Raw genomic sequence first — 24,580 nt, forward strand, 5'->3', positions numbered from 1 at the left:
TTGAGGACAGTGCAAGCTCACTGCAAGGCCAGCTGAAGAAAACAATGGCTTATGCTGAGCTAAATTGAAATGCTTGAATTTCTATGGCAGATGGTGGACAAAGAATAAAGAGCTCAGGCAATGGGCATGCAGGAGTAGACATATCACGTGACGCTAAAAGACTCACCAGTGGATTTTGCTTCACGCAAGTTCCAAAGATCACACAATTTACCAAGGTCTTTAGGTATATATCAGTGAGAGAGGCATTAGCATCACTAAGAAGTTTAGTGGTAACGCTCTTCTAAAGGCCAGGCCTGACGGCAGGGGAGGTAGGAGAGCTTGGTTCATTGAGAGGAAGGGGGATAAGCCAAGGGGTAGCGCTTAACCACAAGAAGCCAAGGCTTCCAGTGATCATAATGAGCAAAGTTGCTATACCACCCAAGAGGACTTGACCTACACAGTTGTAAAGATAGTTGACAGGATATAGTGTCTCTAGGGGACAAATAGATAAGCAGTAAAAAAAAAAAAAAAAGGTACTGCTTTATGTCTAACCAAAAGCAAGCAAGAACGGAGCTGAGAACAGTTGCCACAATAAAAGTTTCTGATGGTTTGCTTAGGGTCTGGACCTGTGCCAAACCTGGATTCCATCTCTTTCAGTCTGGGTCCAATCAGGAGACAGAAATAGCACTGTGATTTAAAAAGGGAAATTCAATATAAACTATTATCCACCTAGGATAAAAGAGTAAATATAAGATGTAAGCATACCTTGGGGTTGAGGAAAATACCCAAGGAAGAAACAAACTTGGTCAAGTGGTGAGACCTCAGTGGAAAAGGTATAGTAGCAGTCCACTAGGTGATGAAAAATTTCCTGGTGGTTCAGACCAGAGCAGGTCCATAGTCACTGAGCAAGCAGGAAATAACCCTCTGGGGCACAGGTAAGGCACAACCAGTGGTTGTGCACAGGGTAGAAGGTGACTTTCATGGGTCTGAGAGTTAATGGGGCTGAGTTTGTCATTTTTCTGTAAATACTGAAGTGATCTCAAAATAATCCATCCCATACCAGAACCATGATAGTCATCCTGACCATCATAATGGTCAAACACAGCAGCCACTTAAGCTTCCAAGGCACATGCTTCATCTGGCTCCTTGTCACAATCAACCACGGCTTGATTAATTGTGGTGCACAAAGGGCAGGAAGAATTGAAAGCAAACTAATGGATTAGAAGCACAAAGAGTAAAAGAAAATAAACTGGAGAGATAGGCTGAGGCCCAAAAACGAAGGATTTGTAGGCTAGATTAAGAATTTTTTTATTTTGCCCGGCCGGGCGCAGCTCAGCAGTTGAGCATCAACCTAGGATCCAGGAGATCAGGGTTCAATTCCCGGTCAGGGCACATGCCGGGGTTGCAGGCTAGGAAGCCGATCAATGACTCTCTCATCATTGACATTTCTCTGTCTCTCTCCCCCTCCTTTCCTCTCTCTGAAATCAATAAAGATATTTTTTTTTTAAAAAAAGAATTTTTAAATTTTATTCTAAAGTATATAGAAACCATTTAGAGATTTTAAGCACTGGGGTGAACAGTCAGATTTGGGGATTGAAAACGCCCTTCCGGCGGCTGGGTGAACAAATACTGGAGTCCTCCAGGCGAGAGGTACCGGTGCTCTCTGGCAGCAGTCGGTGTAGCACAGGGGATAGATTCAAGCCATATTTTTTTTAAGTTTCTTCTTCTACGTCTTGATGGACAGTGATACCAATCATAGTGAAAGACAGCCAGGCTGGGCAGAGAGGAAGGCAGGGTGGAGACAGTGTGTTGGTTTTTTTGAATATGTTCAGATGGAGCTGCAGTTGAAATTCTAAAAGACAGCAAGTACCAGATGGAAACAATGCTGGGAGGAAAGACCTGGGTTGATGATATGCTACATTTGTGCATCATTTGCAATTGACATAATTTGAAATCATGGGTGTAATATGAGAATGCCTCAGGATGCAATGAGGAGGGGAGAGGCCTAGACCAAGTCTTGAGGACCGACATTTAATAGCCAGAGAGGGAGGAGCACACCAGTGTAACAGAGAAAGTGCAACACGTGAGCAGGGTTAGGAGGAAGCAGGGGAAGGAGTGTGTAAAAGAGAGAAGGCTTACCTGTGTGGACTGCTGCTTACGGTTATCTTAAAACGAAGCCCTAAAAAAAATGATCATTAGATTGAGCAACAGAGACATCATTAGAAACTTCCATAAGGGCAGTTTCAGTGAAGTAGTGGAGATGCAAGCCAATATACAGTGAGTCAAGGACAGCACCTTGAGGCTGTCCAGACACAGTGCTGCTTGCCTGGCAGGCTCTGGGGCCACTCTGTGCCATCGCTCAACATGAACACTTGGTGCTATTTCTTTCGATATTTCTTTCAAGATTTCAGAGGCAACAGAAATGCCCTGGCTGCAGGGACTTATTTGGCTGGTGGGGGAGGTGAGATGGGACACCCAACACTTCTTTCCATTTCTGAGTGAAACTCATATGTCCAAAAAAAAAAAAAGAATTAAACACATTAAGAGGTTTATTTGGGTAAATGGCCCATAGTGGATTTCTCCCCAGAAGGGGGGAAGGAACAAGCAGGTAGACATTTCTGTTTGGACAGGAGCTAGAAGGCAGGAAATCTTGTGCAATGTCACCAAGAGCACCTCAAGCTGTATTAGTGCCATTGGAATAATAAATTTGATTATAGTGGTGAAAAAAATAAAATAAAGTGAGTCAAGGGCCCTAGCCAGTTTTGCTCAGTGGTTAGAGCATCAGCCTGCAAACTGAAGGGTCCTGGGTTCGATTCTGGCCAAGGGCATGTACCTTGGTTGCAGGTTCAATCCTAGGCCCCGGTTAGGGTCCGTGCAAGAGGCAACCAATCAATGTGTCTCTCTCACATCCATGTTTCTCTCTCCCTCTCTCTCCCCCTTACACTCTCTTTGAAAAGCAATGGGAAAAAATATCCTCAGGTGAGAATTAAAAAATATAAATAATAAAGTGAGTCAAGGAGTGAATAGAAGGTGAGAAAGTAAAGACAGGTTTCCCTTTAGAGAGGTTTGACTGGGAAGTGAAGCACAAAAGTGTAGAGAGAGCTAGATGACAATGTGCAGTGAAGAGAGGCCGTTTAAAGGTGGGAGAGTATGCGTGGAATGTAATGAACAAAATGAACTGATGAACAAAAAAGAACCGGAGGCATGGATGCGTGGAACAGACTGACAGAGGTCAGAGGGGAGGGTGGGGAGGGACTGGATGAAAGAAGGAGAAGAGATTAGCTGAAGAACATATACACATGGCCCAGGGACAGACAGAGCGGTGAAGGGGGGCGCCTGGGGGGAGGCGGACAAAGGGGGAAATGGGGGACATCAGTAATAGTGTCAACACTAACAAAATAAAAAAAGAGAAAAACATTAAATAGAAAATGGGAGAGTATTTTGAATACCGATGGGATCGATGCAGTAGAATGAGAGAGGTTATTGCTGCAAGAAGAGGGAAATAAGTGATAGGATATTGAAAGAGGGCCCATCTGATAGTTTCTATTTTTGCAATTAAATGTGAAGCGAGGCCGTGAGTTGAAGGTGACAGCAATGGGGATAGGAAGTACGAGGCAGAGAGTCTAGGAAACAGATATCTCTGAGAATGCGAAGGGGAGCTTATAAGAGAAATGTAGTATGACGGCTGGTCGGTGTTGACAGCTCCTTTCACTTGTCCACTGGCAATATTGCTGTTCTTCTCTATTAAGCATCCTGCCTTGCAAGTTAATTCAAACTGATTTCAGACCAAGAGATTGGTCTGAATTAACCAGGAAATGCTTTCGATTCTCCACCTTACTTCTGTCTTTGCCTGGATCTCCCAAAGCAGAGCCTGAAGGCGAGGGCTTACGCGCTCTTATTTCATTAAGCAGTACAATCCCAGAGAAGATGAGTGCAGGGCAGGAGGGTGAAGCAAGGAAGGCGGAAAAGCCAAAGTGAAGACCTTACGTGTTAGCTGTTGCGAAGTGCAAGTGATTGCTGGATTCGAGAGCTCGTGCTCTTAAGAATTAGGACACGCTGCATCTCAGGGCTGCCCACTTAGGAAGGAAGGGCGTAGAAAAGAGGAAGACGGTCTATGACCTGCGTCTCCAGGGTGCACATCCTGGGCGCATGCGGGCCCCTAGTGGGAAGCTGCGGGGTGGGAGGAGGAGAGACGTGCGAGGCGGGGATGAGAGGTGGAGGGCTTTCAGCTCAGGCTCGTGTGAATGTAGAGCCCTCACAAAGCTGGCTGGCCCAGCAGCAGCCGGAATAAGAGACAGATACATCGAAAGAGTATCTGATACAACTTACAGCCGGGACTATAGCTTACTGGATTTGACTAAAGTCAAGATAAAGTCATTAATAGAAGTCTTCTAAGCTGGATGGTGAGCTGATAAGAGGTTTTCAGATGTTCTCTCTACAGCGGGAATTTTGGATTTGCTTTGGGCAGGCATATTATGCAGGAAACAATTTTTAAATTATTATTTTAACAGGGCAGGAGAGTGTCGAGAATTTTGAATGCTCACTTTTTTGGTATTCATCATAAAGCACTCCTGTCCTGCCATCTAGCGTTTGCTAGTTTATCAGAGGGCAACGAGTAAGAAGTCGCTTTATCTGTTTCTCAATGGCCGCACTTCCAACATTTTGTGACAGGACAGTTTCTAGTTACGAGGGACAGCCTCAGGCATTTCAGGATGTTTATGTTCCACCGCACCTCACTCCATGCCAATAGCTACCCCACGTCATTGTGAGGACAGAAAACAGTGCCGCACATTTTCCAATGTGCCCCAGCACCCCGAACATTAAGAACCAACGCAGGATGGGTTGATGGCGAGCCCAGACTTTCCAGATGAGGAAACTAGGGCTTAGAGAAGATAGGGAACCATGTCACATTGGAGATGAGCAGTGAGTAGGTACTCAATAAACAAGTCCTTTTCTAACTTCTGTTTGTCTACAGACAGCCTTTAAGTAACTTCAGCACTCTGAGTACATTTGCCATATGACACAATTTATTTAAAAAATTCTATTTTTACATAGCTGTATTTCTTAAAGTGAGATTCACTTGTAAGATTGTCATGGTAACAAGGATAGAATAGATGCTAGATTAAAAGAAGGTCACAAAATACAAAGATTATTAAGAGTTTGAGGAAGAGATTACAGGAGGAAATTTTTAACAAACTAGGCTATTCAGCCTAGAAATTAGAATGGCAATTGGATAGCCTTCTCGCACATGAAAGGTTTTCACACAGAGAATGACGTGCACATGGGACATGTGGTACAGTCTGAGATGACGCGAGTTCCTGGTGATTGCACTGGGATGATGTGTGTGAAAGCTTACCAAGCACTTTTATATACATGATCTCATTTTAATATTTTCATAGTGTTGAGTTAAAAATGTAAATGTTGTATGTATCTTATATACAAATGTAAAAGACTAGGAAAAAACAGACATTACTGATAAAAATGAGAGAAAGGACTACTGAATATCCAATGATCCAGGTTTTAATTAGATAGGAAGGTGGGAGTTCATACTTGACCACCTCACATCTGGGGAATGTAGGAAGCTGATTAATTTAATTGAAGGTGTAGGTATGGTTACAAGACCTGATTAGCTGAACAAACCAACAAAACAGCAATCAAAGTGAAATCAAGTTCAAAGAAAAAGTACATATGCATGACAAATGGCAACTGTCAATGAAAACAAACCCCAAATTTTATAAAACAGTGAAGTCAAGAACACAGGATTATAGGGAATGCATGAGACACAGTGAAAAGACAGGACAAAGATGGTATAAGAGAAAAGCCTGGAAAAGAGAGTTTTGACGAGAAATCCTTATGAGAACAAAACTACATGCAAGTGGCAACCATGTAATTAATTATTCATGAGCAATTGTCCATTCTGTTATCTATGTGTGTTAGCCCAAATAAGTAGAAATGGGTGCCTGACATATGGGGTAAGAAGGATTGACCAAGAATCGTGTGTTTTTGGAAGATTATCTACCAACTCTTAAATCAAGGAATTATTTCCTGTGATGGTGCTTTTATATCTTCCTCTCTGACATCATTCATTCAACAAACAGAGCACACACTGTGTGCCAGGCACTCTTCTAGGCACTGGGGGTACTGTAGAGAACAGAATAAATGTACGTATTCTTGCCCCCCCCCAAAAATTACTTTCTTGGGTGGGGCAGGGGAGGGGAAGAGCAAGAAATAGAAAAAACAAAGTAAAAAAAATACAGTATGCAAATGAATGATAGGTGTTACCAAGACAGTAAAGTAGGGAAGGAGAACAGGGACTGTTGAAACATCTGTGAAAAAGATAGTATTTGTTGCTCAGGATAAAATATTAGGTGAAAAGAACAAGACTGAAAACTGCATATAAATACATTGCCTATTATTATATAAAAATATGTTTAATGCAATATGCATAGAAAACAGAATCAAAGGAAATACCGCTAAGGATTAAAGTGATTATTTTGCTTTATGAAATTTGGAATCATTTTTAAAGTGCTTTCCTTTATAGTTTGCTGTTTTGTTAGTGTTTTCTATGATTAGCATGTATAACTTTTATAAATTAGAAATAATAAATTAAAAAAATTTTTTTTCTAAATATGTTTTCCATCTTCACTAACTAGAATGGTTTATATTCCAGCATAGTATATTTGTATTAGGTGTATAAAAATATCATTTTCTACACAGATAAAATAAAGCCTTCCTGAAATGTCCTCTCTCTCTATCATTCACATTTCTATCAAAATGTTACCGAATTTTTAAAATTGCCCCAAAAGCCCCCGAGGTCTCTGCCCTCATTCACCTTACTGCGTAAACCACTCATAAAGTAGTTGTTATTCATTGTCTTGTATGATTAGCCTTCTCTTGAGATGCGATGCGGTACAGTTGTTAAGAACCTGGATTCCGGAGACAGGCAGCTGGGTTTGCATGCCGCCTGCTGCTTACTAGGTATGTCCTGACCTGGCCAGGTTACCTATTTTTCTGTGCCTTGGTTTCCTCACCCATAAAACAGGGTGCATATAATTTCTATCTCATAGATCAGCGTGAGGAAAAGTGAGTTCAGTCTCGTACAGTGCTTAGAACAATGCTTGGCATATATTAAATGCTGTTCATTATTATTCTAAATTTAATTTTCCAGAAGGCTGGCACCACATTTGCTATTTCTCTAACATTCTTAGCTACAAGTAAGCACAGTGCTAGGGAACTCGTCCATCCATGATGTACCCCTGGGGCCTAACATGCGGGGAACAGGTGAGATTTGGTGCGGGAGGGGTAATAAAATGGAAGCCGTTTGCCTTGTTATGTTTGTAACCCACTCTGTCATTGCTTGAGGTAGACAGCAGGTCCGAAAGCTGAGGCCCTGAGGACTGAAACGACTGGCCCAAGGTCAGCCAGCTGCTAAGTGCAACGTAAAGCCACGCTCGACTCTTCCCTGCACCCCGTGTGAAGGGAACGGGAGCCAAAGGACGGGTGAATCCGAGAAGGACCCGGGATTGTCTGCCGAGCTCCTCCCGTGTTTATTTATTTACCATTGTATCCCCAGAACTTCGCACAGCGCTGGCTGCACAGGAAGAGCTCAATAAATATTTAGTGCTGAATGAATAAATAAATGAGCGAAGTGAAGCACAGAGGAGCCAATCGAGGAACGACTGGGCAAAATGACTTTTCGGCCTTCATCTCTAGTCTCCTACATTCAGCGTGTGACAGTCACGATAAATGCTCCTGTTGGGCACCCGGAGAAAGTGGAGGAAGGAATTCATTGCTTATTGGCCGCGTGTTCAAATCCAGACCAACCGGTACGCCATCGCCCGCAGCTTTATTTCCGTAAAATGAAGAAGTGGTCTCCAACTACACAATATTAAGCTTCGTTTGTTTGGCGGCGGGCTCGCTTGGAATAGGCAAGGGAATTCAACAGATCTGTCTAGCATAGCCCAAACTTTTTTTTCTTTCTTTCTGATTTAAGGAAGTTTGGGGAAACACTTTTGTTTATATTTTAGATGATTGTATCACCTCACCCCTCCCCCCCCCATAAAACAGACTCGGGCTGGCAAAGGTTTACAGGAACTCCTGGAAGGACTATTACACAAACTTATTTTGATTCAAACGAGTCCCCACGTCCTCTTGGTATAAGTATGAGAGAAGCACTGTTAAGTTTAACCTCAAATGGATTTGTTTATAATCAGACGTCCACATGATAAAAACACATTAATACATCTGCAGGGTAGTGTGAAAAACTGCTGCAAAACTCAGCTGTAAAAATAATTTTCATTTAGATGAAAAATACCAGAGAGTGCAGGAATGAGCCCATCTGTGTCTTTGTGAAGGAAGTTTATGTCCCATGGGTGCTTATAAAACATTTTTCAATTTATAAAAATATGCTTTCTTGCATGACTTTGGAGTATATAAAAGTACTCATATTGGAAATGGCACAATGTCATTATGTTTTATATGGTTACAATCTCTCTACTCACACATACACATCTACAACATTATGATTGGTTTGGAGGGTGGAGGTTGCTTTCAGATAGCCAGTTAACTATCATATGCAAATACTGTGGAGTGAGAACAGACATGTAAACAAGATGAGTGCTAGTCATAGATGATTTAAAAATTTTGTGATCTACTAATGCACAATATTAAGCAAGAAATCTTTCTTAGTGTTAGAACTAGAACTTGCTACAAATGAGAAAAATACTGTTTGGTATTATTATTATTTTATATTAATTTATATAATTATGTACATATAATTTAATATATTATTTCTGTATCTGGGCATGGAGTTATATATCATTGTAGCAATAGAACATGGTTTCCTTTATTTTGTTTCTTGTGGTCATTGGTGGATAGTGAAAACTGAAATATTTAATAAGCTTAAAGTTCTACTTTATTAGGATAAAACTCTTTTTTCTCATGTAGCTTTCTGCATGAATTAGATTAATGGCAATAGATTTTATTGTAAAAATGAATCACTGTCCTTCTAAATTGTGTAGTATAAAGGGAATCATGACAGATACATAACTATTAATTATCAATACAAACATACAGACATGTAGCCATGCCTGTAAGCTATTGCCTGGCTTCTAAATATTTGCATTCCGTGCATATACTTGGTACTACAAGGTAGACACTGTGTTAAGGGTGATACAAATAAGGCATATTCCACACACAATCTGAATATAACATTTGCATCTTCTTTGTTTTGAAAGTCACTTTGAATATTCTGCCTTTCACTTATATTGCTTACGGTTTTCACACAAGTGTGCTTATGAGGTTGACTCTTGTATTAATCATTTTTTTGCTGTAGTAACAAACAATCCCAAAATTTTAGTGGCTTATACGAATACAAATTTTTTTCATGTTCATAGGCCTGTGAGTTGCCTACAGCTTTGATGAGCTCTATGTGTTTTATTTTCACTTGGAACTATTTGAAGAAAGCGCTTTTTTTGGCAGAGATCAGAAACTCAGGAGGCCAAGCCAACTCATGTAAGCATATTTAACACCTCTGCAAGGATGGGCGTATGTCACATCTGCTCACATTCCACTGGCCAGAGCAAGTCACGCGGCCACTCCCCTTATCCATGCAGTGGGAAAATATATTCCTCCCACTGGAGGGAGGGAGGGATAGGATGGTAAAAATAGTAGTTGGAAAATAACACAATCTCTCATGACTACAGATTTAAAACCCGAGTCACGTCCCTGAGTAACAAAAAGAATTAAATACGAAAATATCATTGCAAATTTATTAAAATTTTAATACGTCTTTGGACAACTACTTACAAAGGACTTGATTATATGGGAGCCAGAGTGAAAGTTTAGAGAAGGAATTCTGATATAGTAACTAAATCTAAACAGGTTCAAAACAAAACATACTTATCCCTCTTTGGGGCTTGCGTAGACCTATGCTTACCTGCAACATGTTTCTTATTACTGTGCTTTCTGATTGTTTATTTCTGAAGATAGGAGCAGTATCTGTTATCTTCTATGCCTAGTAAAATCCCTAGCACAGTGATGACTCAGTGAATGTTTGTTGAAATGCTGAAGGAATCCATGAATATATAATCCAGAATACAGTGGTTCCTTTTATCCGCAGTTTCACTTTCCGTGGTTTCAGTTACCTGGTCAACCTCAGTCCAAAAATATTAAATGAAAATTTTCAGAAATAAGTAATTCATAAGTTTTAAATGATGTGCTGTTGTGAGTAGCATGATGAAATCTCCCACTGTCCCATGCCATCCTTCCCGGGGGGTGAATCATCTCTTTTCCCAGGGAATTCACACAGTATATGCTAGTCACTTAGTAGCTGTCTGGATTATCAGATCAACTGACTCAATTTCCCAGTGCTGGGTTCAAGTAGCCCTTATTTTATTTGAGAGTCTCAAAGCCATTTGCATGACTTTTATTACTATATTGCTATAATTGTTTGTTCTATTTTATTGTTGTTGTTAACCTCTTACTGTGCCTAATTTATAAATTAAACTCTATCATTGTTATATGTATAGGAAAAAACCTGGTATATATAGGGTTCAATGCTATTTGTGGTTTCAGGTGTCCTCTGGGGGTCTTGGAGTGGATCCCCTGCAGATAGAGAGGGACTATTGTACATTGTTCTTGTTTCTTTTTTCCTAAAGTTATTTATATTTTATAACATGGGAGAACTAATATTTTATTTTCTCCTTTGCGTTTTTGTTCTTTTTCCTATCTGGGACTTTTCACTTTTCCTTTCTTCAGTGAGGTTATTTTATTTTAAATAAAGTAAGTTGAATATGCTTGGTTTGATATACCTTGAATATATTCCTGCAGATAAGCTTTGTGCACATGCGTCCTTCTGTGTGTGTGTGTGTGTGTGTGTGTGTGTGTGTGTGTCCGGGTTGGGGGGGCAGATCTGTGCAAACAGTTTTTATACATTTTGGAAATAACTATAGGGTTTTCACTGTTCATTTACTATACTACAGATGAAAATCAGTTCTTGAACCAGGTTGTGATTTGCTTACTGGGAAAACCTTGCGAGATTCACATTATGTAGTTATGAGCCTGTCAGGAAGACTATTACCATACCAGCACAGTTAAGAAGATTTCAAATAGATTGTATCATGCAGTGCCTTCACAGTAAATAGCAAACAACAATATAAAGACATGAGAAAGTTGATGATAATTGATAAAAAAAGGAAATAAGTATAATGCAAACTGGTTTCTGTTATCATTCAATACATATAATAAACCTTTCAATTTCTATAAAATTATTCTTAAACTCACTTGGCTCAATTGCATATTTTCATGATTCAAACTTCACGCTGAAGTCATGAAATATTTTAAAATAAAGTTCACACAAAACTGCATCTTGGCAAGTCATCCAGAAATAATACAGGGATATCATCTGTACAACTTGCCCTGCTTTCCCAAACTACAACTTCCCAATTCTGTAGCTGGTTTTAGATAGAGTATGTGACAAGAGTAGAAAATGTCATTTTAATGTAGCTACACAAAAGGAAACATTTGCTTATGATTTTTGCATATGCATATTAATCGTTCATGGCAAAATTTTGAGGACTCAAATGGGTATTTCTTAGTTCAAGTGAACTTGGCATTTTAAATATAAATTAAAATGTGAAAACAGTTTAGAGACTAAATGAATTATCCAAACCACACAGCAAAACCAGTCTGCCTCATGAAATACTAGATTTGTAATGCGTATTTAGAGGATTTTAATTTAGGAACTTTGACATATCATGGCAGAAATAGTAAAGTAATTAAAAATAGTTAACATTTCAAATCTCAAAATTCTTTGCTTAATGCTGAGAAATATTTGTCATACAATAAGATCAAATTGTTTTCATCTGATACCTGACTCTACTGTAAGGATTCTATCAGATGCAAACTCATTAAAACTCATGACACAAAGCTGTGATGTAGAGCTCCAAACAGCGAAGAGTACATACAAATTCTTGTAGGGATTATTTGTTAATTTGTATTAGAAAAAAATGTTTCTAACTCATGGGAAAAGGTAAGGAGCTATTCATAAAACCTTTGGCTTATTGCCACCAAAATGTTCCATTTATTGAACAGGGAATAGGTGTAGAAAGTGCTTTTAACTCAACTTGGAATTAATTTCTCCAAATTATAAAAGCTGTTTATCCCTTCTATTACCAACCCAAATAGTCCCTCACCTTATACCTCTCAAAAGCCTTGACTCTTTAAATAAAGCTCAATACTAAGTGTTTATGGCACCCTCTTTTGTGAAGAAGCGGAAAAAGCAATACCTTTTCGATGTTGATAAGTTCTAGTGAGTGACAAGGTTGGGGGTTAGTTGGTGTGACAAGAAACTTGCCAGAGTGGCATATTCCTGGTTTAACTGATACTATGACAACCTTTTTCTGGTGAAAGTTTGCAGTTTGCGTCCAGATTTTGTAGAATGAATTTTGAACCGGTGTTGAAACCTTCAGTCTGTGGAGCAGGAGAGGAAAACAGGGATAAATATCAATAATGTAGAATAGACTTAACCAGCAAACCAAGAAGCAAAGTAAGAAACAGCTGGTGGGAGTTCACAGCAGGTGTCTATGCACCCACTGCAGACAGCCTTTCCAGCAATAATTGGGGTTGAAGCTGACTTTTGGATCCAAGGAACATAGTCAATGTTGGGACTTAGAAGTATGGGATTTATTTAAAATAGGTCTGATTAATTCTGTCTCAAAAAAATTTTTTCCCCTTGCCTTGCAGGCTGTTTTTACTAAACAATCACCACACAATTTAGCTTTTGCTCTGTGGGCATATTAAGATACCATTAGATTTTTAGAATGGGGGAGTTTAAAAAAATGTAGAAAGGATGTTTATAATCACACCCCTTTTCTGCAAGTCTGTGCTTCTGAGAGTATTTATGTCATAAGAAATGAAAATAAGAAACAGAAATTAAGTAACTTCTTTCCTAAGAGTTTGGTGACAGAAATATATAATGAGGTGAGATTTTAATCCATGAGTTAAAAAAATAAGTAACTTCTTTTTAAATTGTTTCATGGGTACAAATCTCCTTAAGGAGGTCAGAGCCTTAAGAGCATTGTTCATGAGATAACTCATTGTATCTGGTATGGTAGGCATAAAAAACTCTTGAGGCTTGAATGGCATCCTGAAAAATTAGCATTTAACTTACCAAAACAATTACTCTAAGTTTATAGTAAGCCAAATAATAATTACCTGAAAAAAGCCATATATTGCCCTGCTGGGTGTGGCTCAGCGGTTGAGCGTCGACCTGGGATCCAGGCGATCCGGGTTCGATTCCTGGTCAGGGCACATGCCTGGGTTGTGGGCTCGATCAATGACTCTCTCATCACTGATGTTTCTATCTCTCTCTCCCTCTCCTTTCCTCTCTCTGGAATCAATAAAGACATATTTAAAAAAAAAAAAAAAGCTATATATTAAAAATAGTTGTAAGTTTTATAAAAAGTGAATTAGAATCAGTTAATAAAAAAAGAATGCTTACAAATTTATTTTCTTCATTGTTCTCCAAACAACATTTGAAATAGAGTATAAAAGGCTTGGAATATACATTTTAAAAAATAAAGGAAGATCCTTAAGGTGATTTGTTTTTATTTCTCATGAGGAAAAATTTTAAGCCTCATTTCCGAGAATACAGTTGAAGATAGCTTTGACTTCTTTTTGTGTTTTTTTGTTTTGTTTTGTTTTTTCCTGGCTGGGAGATACTGTGATAAATTTTTCATTATACATTATAATTTTGAGCATTTCCCTAGTCTATGTCTGTAGCCAAGTAAGCCTGAAATTCTATACAACTTATGACATAATCTATGTGCGATAGCAGGTGGATCAAATAATGAAAGAGTATAAGAGCAGGCTCATCGTGGGGATGCCAACCACATGCTCACTTTCCAAATTCTGGCAAGGGCCCCAAAGTGTCAAATTTGCATGGAGACTTCCTCCCAACATGCTTTGATCTCCCTCTTCCCTTTTCCCCAGTAATAGGAGAAGCTTTGGGGGGCGCTAGGATGATGACACAGGGAGGAAAACTGAAGTGGGGGAAATAAGAGCTGCCTTCAATCTTTGGGAAAGTGGAAGATGTTCCCAGAGAAGGTAAGAATTAGCAAAGGGGTAGAAGGAAGCAGAAAGACAGGTGCTCTTGAGTTGGGCTACTCAGGTATGGTTTGCAGGGATAACTGTACGTGGATAATGTCCTTCGCATGTTGCGCAGTCCTTTTTCTGAGAATTCTGTTTCAAGTTCTGCTTTGTCAGGGGGCTGTAAACTAAAAGAACACAATCACTTTTTCAACTGTTTAAGAGTAGTCGTCACCGGGAGAAGAAAATAAGCCAACAGTCCCTCCTCCTCTGTTTTGAGGAGCACGAAGGCTGCAGGGGGTGCCACATGGATAAGCAGTGCTGAGGAGCCCTGGGAAACGGGAAAGAGAACAGGTCACTTTGGTTCCACCGAGTACAGAGAGGTCAGAACTTAATAAAACCTCCGGGAAAACTCAGTTCCTGTAACATTTCTAGTTGTTTCCAAGGCTAGCGTGGCTTGGGGAAAGAAGCCTAATTTTTTAAAAAGTAAAACTACTAGTTTATCTAGGATTAAGTTTATGAAGGACAATATTATTTTCTCTTAGCCCATATGAATAAATTAATCTAGCTCTAAACGGTAATTGACTTAATGAGTGGACTGATTTTGTACCAAAGGCAAAGTCTGAATTCCCTTTGAACTTGGTAGTGGAAATAGTATTCCTTCCTTATTTTATTCACTCATCAAGTATTTCAAGAATGCCCACAATGTATAAGGCTCAGTGGGGCAAGAGGTTGCTAGAAAAAGTTACTAATAATAGTATAAATGCAGCAGCTTTTGACAAAATAAGTCATATCAGATTTTAAAGTGTTGCTTTTATGGCTCTCTCCAACAGAAAAGGCTAGAATTATGCCAAGTGCTCCAGGAATTGGTAGGGGTGTGCACTCCTCAAGTACAGTGGTACACAAAGAAAGAAGAGTTGAGAATCATGCAGTATGGGAATATAATGAAGAACAAAAGCTTTCTTGTTCTTAGGCGTTTATAGTCACTCTATATCAATGACTGTCCTAGAAAGTGATCATTGCACAGCAGCGACAGCTTAACCGAATGCCAGAAGGAATGACGACTTCTAGCCAAGGGTGATTAGAGGGAATACTCTGGGAAGGTGGAAAAAGATGGGCATGATTACATGGGATAAGACTTTAAAAGGTAAGAGAGCACTTTAATTATTAAATGATACATTCTTAAAACATTTATTGAGAACCTAAGTGCTTGGGAGAGAAAGATAAACAGGATAAAATCCATGCCCTTGAATATTTCAGGCAGGGGACAGATACACCAAAAAAGGGAGAAGAAATAGCGCCATGGAACAAATACAATGTTATCGGACAACATGGTGCTAGAATAGAAGTGATGTAGGGCCTTACAGGAAAAATAAGAAAGGTAAGGAGAGGAGATAGGCAAATTAAGACAACGTTATGCCTGAACTGAGATTTCATTCATTTGTTGCTCCTTCATTCAGCTAATGTAGTAAGTGCCTACTATGTTCACAGTGCTTGCCCTCAAAGGATTGATACTCAAATGGTGGACCAGACATATAACTAAATAAGTATAATGATTGCTTTAATGAACTATAATGTACACAGCATTATTAAAGACAGATAGTCAAATGTATCTTGGAGGTTGAGGAAAGGCTGAATAGAGGAGGTGAATTTTGAAACAAGTGGGGGAATTTGTTTGGCAGGCTGTGACTGAGAGTACCAAGGAATAAAGAAGTTCCAGAGAGTGGGGACAATGGTAGAAAAGGCACAGCAGCCTATTAGAGCTTGGTGTGGACACAGAATATAAATAAATTTGATATGGTTAGAGTACGGGGTAAGGAAGATGAGGCAAGAAATTAGGTTGGTAGGGACCAGATTATAGAGGCTCTTGAATGCAGACTTTAAGACTTTAAATTTTACTCTGTAGACCTGTATTTTTCAAATTGGATTCAACTAAGTCACGGAGTTCCAAGGAAGTATGTCGGGAAGGTAAAGGGTATGTCAAAACGAAGGGTTTTAGGGGTTCATGAATTTGACTGTAGAGTGTGAAACATTAATCTTTAGGCAACATAAAGTATTTGAACGTTTTTTAAAGAAGGAAGTAATAGGCTAAGGAAGATCCATCCACATTACCATGCTAGAAGTCTGGAAGTCATCCAAAATTGCCCCGTTTTTCTCCTGATTCATAAAGCAGCAGTCATTAAATCTTCTTCATTCTTTTCCTTAAATAGCTCTCAAGTCCATCCTTTCCCTTCCTTTCCTCCTGGAACTGCCAGTGGTCCGGGTCCTCATCGTTTTCCCCCTGGTAGAAAACAGGAGCCTTCTAACTCACAGCTCCACACTTTTCAGTCCTACCCCCAACTTTTTAAATAACATAATCTAAGTGTACATGTTTTCCATCAGAGGATAAGCCCCTTGAAAGCAGGTATGGGATTTCCTGAAGGATCGTCAAGATGGGATTCGCTGCCAAACACTCTATAGTTATTCACTTTATCTTACAGCATCACTTTGTCTCTTTCTACTGGACCATTCCCACCAGGATGCAAGCATGCTGCATTTTTCATCATCCTAAAAAAAAAAAATCTTCCCTTGTCTCCACACCCCCTTCACAGCAAAACTCAAAAGCTTCTATGCTCCCTTTCATAGCAAAGCTTAAAAGAATTGAATAGAATCACCTTGTCTACTTTTTCACTTTCATTTTCTCCTAAACTTACTCCACTCTGACTTGTATCTCCATCATTGCACTAGAAATATTTGTCTAGGCTGTCAAACCCAGCAGTCAACTTGTCATCCTCACCTGACTTGACGTATTGGTAGCATTAGACATGGTTGACAGTAGTGCCTTGAAATATTGTCAATACTTTCTTAAATTTCCTCCCACCTTAGTGGATACTCCTTTTCAGTACCTTGTGATAACTCCTCTACCTTTTACAGATTTCTTAATCTGGGATATCTCAGTCTGAGAATCACTTTCCTTTGTTTATATTCATTTCCTAAGGGATCTCCAACTGACTGGTACATATGCTGATGATTTTAAAACCTACATTTTCAATCTGAACCTCTCCCCCTGAAGTTCACACTCCTGTGGTCAAGTACCCAGTTGATATGATCTTTTGAATTTCTATTAAACATCGCAGACTTACCAAGGTCAAGCAGAATTTGGCCCTTCCTTCCCACCTACTTCTCATGAGGTCTTTTGCATTTCAGTCTCTAGCACCCTTGTTCATCTAGGCATATGGGCCAAACAGTTCAAGTCTTGGATTCCTTTTTTTTTGTGTGATGCTTCTTACACCTCTCACTCAACCACTGGCAAATCCTTCTGGTGCTAACATCAAAATATATCCCAAATCTGAATGCGTCTCACCACCTTCACTGCTACTAGCCTAGTTTAAGCTACTACCAGCACTCAAAGGGTCTCCTACAACAGCCTCGTACTTAGTTTCTTTGCTTCCATTCTTGTCACCTTAAGACTCTTTTCCACACAGCCAGTTAGAGAAATCCTTTAAGTTTATCATTCATATCACATCACTCCTGTTCAAAAATCCTCCAAAAAAAATGACCATGCTTTTTTAAAAACCCAAAGTTTTTAACTTAGTCTATCCAGTATTATCTGGCTCTAAGTAGTCTAATTGCAAACTCCTCCAATCTCATTCTTGTACTCACCACTCTGGACACATTGGCCTTCTTGCTATTCCTCCAATATGCTATTGCTACTGTCTCAGGGCCTTTGCACTTGCTCTTCCTTCTCTTTGGAATACTCTTATCCCAGATATTTGAACAGATCCTTCTTTCACATGATTTCAATGAGTACTACATTCTCAGAGAGACTTTCTTTACCAACTTATATAAAATGCCTATTCAATCCTTCCTCCCATTTTCATCTCTGTATCCATTTATTCTGCCTTTTTTTCTTTCTTTTTTTTTTTTTTTAACAGAACTTGCCACTAATATTACATTACATTATAGAATAGTTCCCTCTTATCCATGGTTTCATTTTCTGTGGTTTCAGTTACCCTGGTCAGTTAACCAATACAAAATTCCAGAAATAAACAATTTATAAGTTTTACATTTCACGCCATTCTGAGTAGCATGATGAAATCTTGCATTTTCCTGTTCTCCCTTGCCAGGGACATGAATCATTCTTTTGTCTAGTGTATCCAAGCTGTATATACTACCCATTCATTAGTCACTTAGTATCTGTCTAGGGTATCAGATCAGTTATTGGATATTTTGAGAGAGAGTGACCACATTCATATAACTTATTACAGTATATTGTTATAATCTTTCTATTTTGTTATTAATTAGTTAATTTATTACTGTGCATAAATTATAAATTAAACTTTATTCTAGGTATGTGTGTAAAGGAAAAAACATAGTATATATAGGGTTTGGTACTATCCATAGTTTCAGGCATCTACTGGGGGTTTTGGAACGTATCCTCCATGGATAAGGGGGTACTACTGTATATTTGCCTGGTTCACCTACTAGATGTGACAAAGACTCTCTCCTTGACCTACTTGTCAGTCTTCTCTAACCCATCTAGGTCCCATCTTTGAGCATGTCCTGAAGAGCCCAGTTTTTACAAGAATCCTGCTAAGTAGCCAGAATAATCATTCTCAATATCTACCAAAATTCGTTATAGTTAACACCTCAGTCTGCCTTCAGCAAGGATCCTGTTAGGCCAGTTTGGCAAAGGAGTACCCTATCCCTTTAGTAATTTTACACCCACTGACCCTCCCACCCTGCTCCCTGGCTATAAATCCCCACTTTTCTTTGTTGAGTCAGGGTTAAGACCAATCTTTCACCTGTACTGCAAAACCCTATTGCAGTAGTTCCAATACCTATGGCAAGTCTTGCATAAAGTATGCCTTACCTTCTTTAACAAGTGTCATAATTAATTCTTTTCTTTAACAAATGTTAACATCAGTGGTAAACAAAACAGACTAACTGCCATGACTGTCTTTGTCTTACTCTATCTCCAGTGCCTAGACCAGTGTCTAGCACTCAGCAGGCAGTCAATGCATCTTTGTTCAATGAATGTATTTAGAAGAAGAAATAATATACTAAAAAATAAAAAAGAATCTGGGAATCTTTAATTGGTGGAATAGCTAGTTATATACCACTTTTAGAAAACATTTCAATATTTTAAAATTCAAGAGTAAAAGGTTTACCAATCAATACTTTAAAAAAATTTATTAACACATTTCATTTCATTGAATCAGAACCTCAGAGTTAAGAGCCCTTAAAGGGCACATAGTATAAACCAACGTTCTAATTTTAAAAAGAAATGAAATTCTCTGGATATTTTTTTAAGGTCTTTATTCTTGGAGGGAGAATTATTTTATTATTCACAAAGCATTTGGAAATTTTGAAATTACCTAATTGATCTTAAGTTTGCACTAATTAATCACATCAAAGCTTTGTTGTTAATGTTGACAGGATTGAACCAAGAGCCAAAATTTTAACACCCACTTGAGGTCATTAAGAGGGTATTAGAGAAGGCTTCAGATAATATATATACTGTATAGTTTTGTCAAGGGTTGTTTTAATTCCAAGGCACAACCATAACAAAAATGCTAATCAATTCAAGGTGACATTGGTATCTCCTCAGTCAAACCTCACCAGTTACAGTGCTCAGTACAGATAGGCACTGAATCCGTGCCAGGGGGGGAATGATTGATTTCACTGATCTAAAAGTGTGTTTGAGCTTTTTTCAGACACGCTGTCAACACACACATGAAAGCCAGATTCTAAAAACTGCTGTCAGATCCATAATGTTTATACAGCAAAGCAAACAACCTTTGTTATTCCAATTAATGTATCTGCTCATGGAGGAAATATGATCCAAAATGTTTTATTTTTTCTCAGCTACACTGAAAATTACAATGTTGACTCATCTTGAAGCAATTTAGAAATGTACTCAGCCACAAAATGGAAATGGGTTATGTTCAGTTTAATATTTGTTACTAGGGTACCTTGAAAGGGTTTTAAGTATTGCATCTACTTATCTACCTGAAGGGGTGAGGCTGGGTAATATTACTCTCTCAGCCTCACAAACCAATAATAGTAAATGGGTGTAGGGAAAATAAAGTACCAGGATCAATTTTTTGAGATACCTTGGACTACAGCCTACAGTACTTTAGAGTAACCTCCCTATCTTTTCCCTTTGATAGTTTCATTCTAAAATGGGGAGTGGGAGTTGGTAGTTGAACTTCCTAACAAAGGAAAATACTTTAAATGTAATCCAGTTCAACACTACCAGTTTTACTAGTGAGATGGGAAATGATCTATTTAAGGACACTGCTCAGTGGCTAAGGTAGGACATGAACTCAGAAGTTTTGTTTCTAAATACTGTGCTTTGTCTACACCACTATATCACTATACTAGCTCTTGTGATCAAGAATAATTATTGAGATTTACTGATATAAATCCAATAGAATCTGGGATACTCAACAGGTGAAATCACTCAATTTTTCAACAAATAAGTGACATTTTTAAAAAACACAGGGAGGAGAAACCATTATAGATTAAAAGAGACATCAGAGCTATATAAACAAAATGGTAACTGTAGACTTTTTTTTTAACCCTGTTGCAAATAAACCAAAAGTAAAACTACATTTTTATGATAATCAAGGGAAATTGAACATAGTGGGTATTCCATAATAGTAAGGAATTATTGTTAACTTTGCTAGCTGTGATAGTGGTAGAATGGTTATACTAAAAAGAAGCCTTATTTGTTGAAGCTATATACCATTCCTCACCAGTGAAATAATCCATCTGGTTATTTGCTTGAAAACACCCCATAAAACAAGCAAATTTTAAAAATGCAAAGATAGATTGGTAAATGTTGACAATGTTGATAATCACTGAGGGTGAAGGTTATTTATACTACTTTACTTTAGTGTATATTTGAACAGTTTCACAATAAAAAAGAAAAAAGAAGTAATTATTTGGCTTGTATTACATAGAAGATACCATCAACACACTTCATTAATCATTGAATATCCAACTTTCTGTTTATTTTATACTGAAGAACAATATAGGAACACCTTATCATAAATCTGTAAGGTTCAGAACGTTCTGGCTTATGCCTATAAATCTATAAGGTCCAGTATGTTCTGGCTTATGCCTGTCTCCAATCTCACTACTATACCAAGATGGAAAACTGTGCTTTGTATTTAATACGCATAAGAATAAAATGAATCTGCTATTTACTTTGACTTCTTTCTAAAGTGCTTTCCCCTGTATTCTTGTCCCTTGATTCCATAGTTTAGTAACAATCTTCTTTATTTTAACAAATATTTCCTGAATGATGTACCAGGTTGCATTAGGCCCTAGGAATAGAAGATGGAGTATGTAGTCTTCATACATATTTAAAATATTTATTTATATATGAAATATATGTACAAAAATATGATATATCAGTTATATATATATATATAAAATAACAGAATTGATAGATGCTATATTAGCTATATGGAAAAGTGCTATGAGAATCCTGAAGAGAAACATATGATCAAAAAGTTGCTCAATCAAGATAGAGGAAGGTCAGAATTATCTTTCTATTCTCTCTGTAAAAAATATTACAAAATATAAAGGGGAAATAAAAGAGCATACAGCCCCAAAATATAGGAAACAAGTATTGTGAAGGTATGTGAAATGGTTAATTTATAAAGTCTTATTTTTCTGAATTTGGGGATGTTTGTGTTGTCAAATATTTCTAGATAGTTTTTTTTTTTCATTTCAAATAAATATTCACTTTCATACTCAATTTTGCAATATTTTTCCTTAAAGAAGTCCCCCACATTGTATAAATTCAAATGAATCTACTTTGGTGCCTATAATTTGTCAGGTACTGCTCTGGGAATTGAGGATACATTAGTGAACAAAATAAAGAAGCTCTCTGACGAAGCTTACATAGTTGGGAGAGACGGACAAAACAAGAAACATAATAAACAAATAAATAGTATGTTAGCAGCAAGTTGAAGAAGTTAAGGAGTACAGGTGAGATAAAACTGCAATTTAGATAGGGTTGGTCTGACTAGGCAGGCCTCGCTGGGATGCTAACCCTCAGCAAAGTTTGAAGGAACTGGTTACTGATAATACCAGTGGAATCTAGTGCAGTGGATCAGTTCAGTGGTCCTCCAGCATTCGCCTATGAAGGCCCTGCTCTGTCTAGTACATCTGAAGTGAAATAATCTCAAAGACCCAGTAATAGGAGGGTAAGGCAGTAACAGTTAGACTAGGGTTAAGAACTGAAACATTGGAAAATAAAAAAATGGGGAATGTTGTATTTACCTGAACATCTTTGGGAAGTGAAGCTCTTAAAGGGCATGACTGTTAAGGAGATTTGGCCTGATTAACTGTCAGGCTTGTATTGCTGGGTGGGGAGAGGCAAAGTTGGAACCACATCTGAAATGTTCAGGGCAATAGAAAGCCTGAGGCTGCCATCAGAGTTGTGCTTTCCCATCCTTCTTGCCCTGTTAACATTCAACCTTTCCTCTATACAAAAGTCAGGAAAAGAGTTAAAAATATGTTTAAAGGGTATATTACTGGCTATACAAGAAATTATAAAAATGTGAGAATGGAACTATACTTGTGAACATTTTAAACTTTCATAGAATACCCTATGTTTTTATTAGGCAGCTGTGGTATAGTACAAAGATAAAGGACAAGTCAGAACTAGATATGAGTTCTGACACTGCCACTTAGCTGATTAGCCTTGGGCAAATCAGAAAGGGAGAAAACTAAGATTTATCATCTATAAAATTGAGATAATAATGTTTCCCTTATGATAATTAAATGAGATAATTGTGTTTAAATGAACTTTTTAATCAACAAATTATCATACACTTGTTTGGCATAAAAATAAAGCTACAAGGTAGTTTATAGTGGCTAGGTAAGTACCATAGTTATGAAGTATATAATTTAAGTTGCAATTAACAAATAGTTAAGACAGTGAAGGGTGTGTTAAAATACCTATTTATAGTCTCTATGTAGCTTCAAGAAAGCAATCTAATGGACTTTTAAACATCTTTTAATGGGATGTTAGAACAAGAGACAGACATACATCTTATATCTCAAAAGCTGAATAGGAATTTTGTTTTCTTATTCACTTGAATGAATACTGAAGGAGTGACCTTTAACCAAATGAAGGTTCAGTATCAAAAAGAACTGGCTATTTTCTCCAAATTGCCAGTTAAGTAGAGTGATTCTTAAATGATACCTCTTGTCAGCAAGAAAGATGATCTCAAGAATGAATGAAAATAGCCTCTGTTCAACAGCTGTGATATCTATAATTTATAAGCTGTGATCAGCTCTCAGATTGTTTTGGTGTCTAAACAAGAATGGATGTATGTTTGCCATTTTATCATTTATCACTTCTCGGAAAATAAACTTTTGATACATCTTATCCTTTTTGATCAATATATTTCCCTCTTTACATATAAACAGTGTGATAAGAGACTTCTGTTGTAGGCACCAGGTGTCAGACCCGACCTGGGTTCAGCAACCTGGGTCCTTGGGTTCTGGCTGGGAAATTCAGAGCCCAGACCCAAACTGCAAGAGGACATTTATTTGGTATATCATAGAGGTAGAAAAAGTAATTCCTAGGAGAAATGGGCTTAGGAAACCTGTTATAGAGGCAAAGGAAGGCCCCTTGGAGCTTGGGCGTGAGGAAGCCGATGGTCACCTGCGCTTCCATTGCTTGCCCTTGGCCTTCAGTTCCTTTGTCCATCCGCCTCTGCCTTGCCGTGCTCACTGCACTGTTTCCCTGGCTCCTTCCCCACCTCTGCGCAGCGCTATCACAAACTATGTCTACACTACCTGTTCCCATAAGCATGCGTTCAAACAGCGTGGAGCAAAGGCGGTGGCTGTCATTTATTGGGGAACTTGGCGTGACTTAGAATTGAGAGCTCGGGAGGACAGTGCTTTGCACCTTTCGGACAAAATAATTGACGATTACAATATACGCAGAGGACGACGGCTGAGGAGAGCGAGGAATTTCCTCCACGAGCCACGTCCAGTTTCAAACGACCCCCGGCGGGGGATCTGGGACACGGCCCCGCGGCTCCCCTCCCGCCCTGGGGCGAGCCCGCCGGCGCTCCCCGGCCACCCGCCCTCGGACCCCCCTCGCCCCCCACCCCGCCTGTTCTCTCCTGCAAATTCCGCCCCCACCTCTTTCCACCCCTGGCATTCGGCCCAAATCTCACCCTCGCATTTTCGGTCCCTTCGCTGTTCCTCAGGACAGCCGCCCCGGGGGAAGGGGCGCAGCCCCGCCGCCGCCCTCGCTCACCTGCCGGCCTCGGCGCCCCCGCGCCCGGCTCGGGGCCCCGCCCTCCACTCCCCCTGGAGCGCCGGGCCCGGAGCCCGCCGCGGAGACCTCCCGCAGCGCCCCCGCGCCCGCATCCGGGGCCCCGAGCGCCCCGCCCGCCGCGCCTCGGCCTCGGCCACCTGGCCCCGGCCCCGCCCACGGCCCGCGCTCCCCTGGCCCCGCCGCCGGGCGCGGCCCTCCCCCTCCCCCTCCCGCGCCCCC

At 39.3% G+C, this 24,580-nt stretch overlaps 1 long non-coding RNA gene across 1 annotated transcript; it reads right to left on the bottom strand.

Moving 5' to 3' along the window:
- Nucleotides 1-9,736: 9,736 nt before the first annotated feature.
- Nucleotides 9,737-24,506, bottom strand: LOC308560252. The gene is made up of 4 exons (XR_013999311.1): nucleotides 24,258-24,506; nucleotides 16,180-16,348; nucleotides 13,195-13,369; nucleotides 9,737-12,450 (listed from the first exon to the last, which is right to left on the bottom strand). It is a non-coding gene; the product is annotated as an uncharacterized lncRNA (long non-coding RNA).
- Between the last annotated feature and the right edge of the window lie 74 nt (nucleotides 24,507-24,580).

This window comes from Miniopterus schreibersii (genome assembly GCF_964146895.1).
Source record: "Miniopterus schreibersii genome assembly, chromosome: 8".
Classification (NCBI taxonomy): domain Eukaryota; kingdom Metazoa; phylum Chordata; class Mammalia; order Chiroptera; family Miniopteridae; genus Miniopterus; species Miniopterus schreibersii.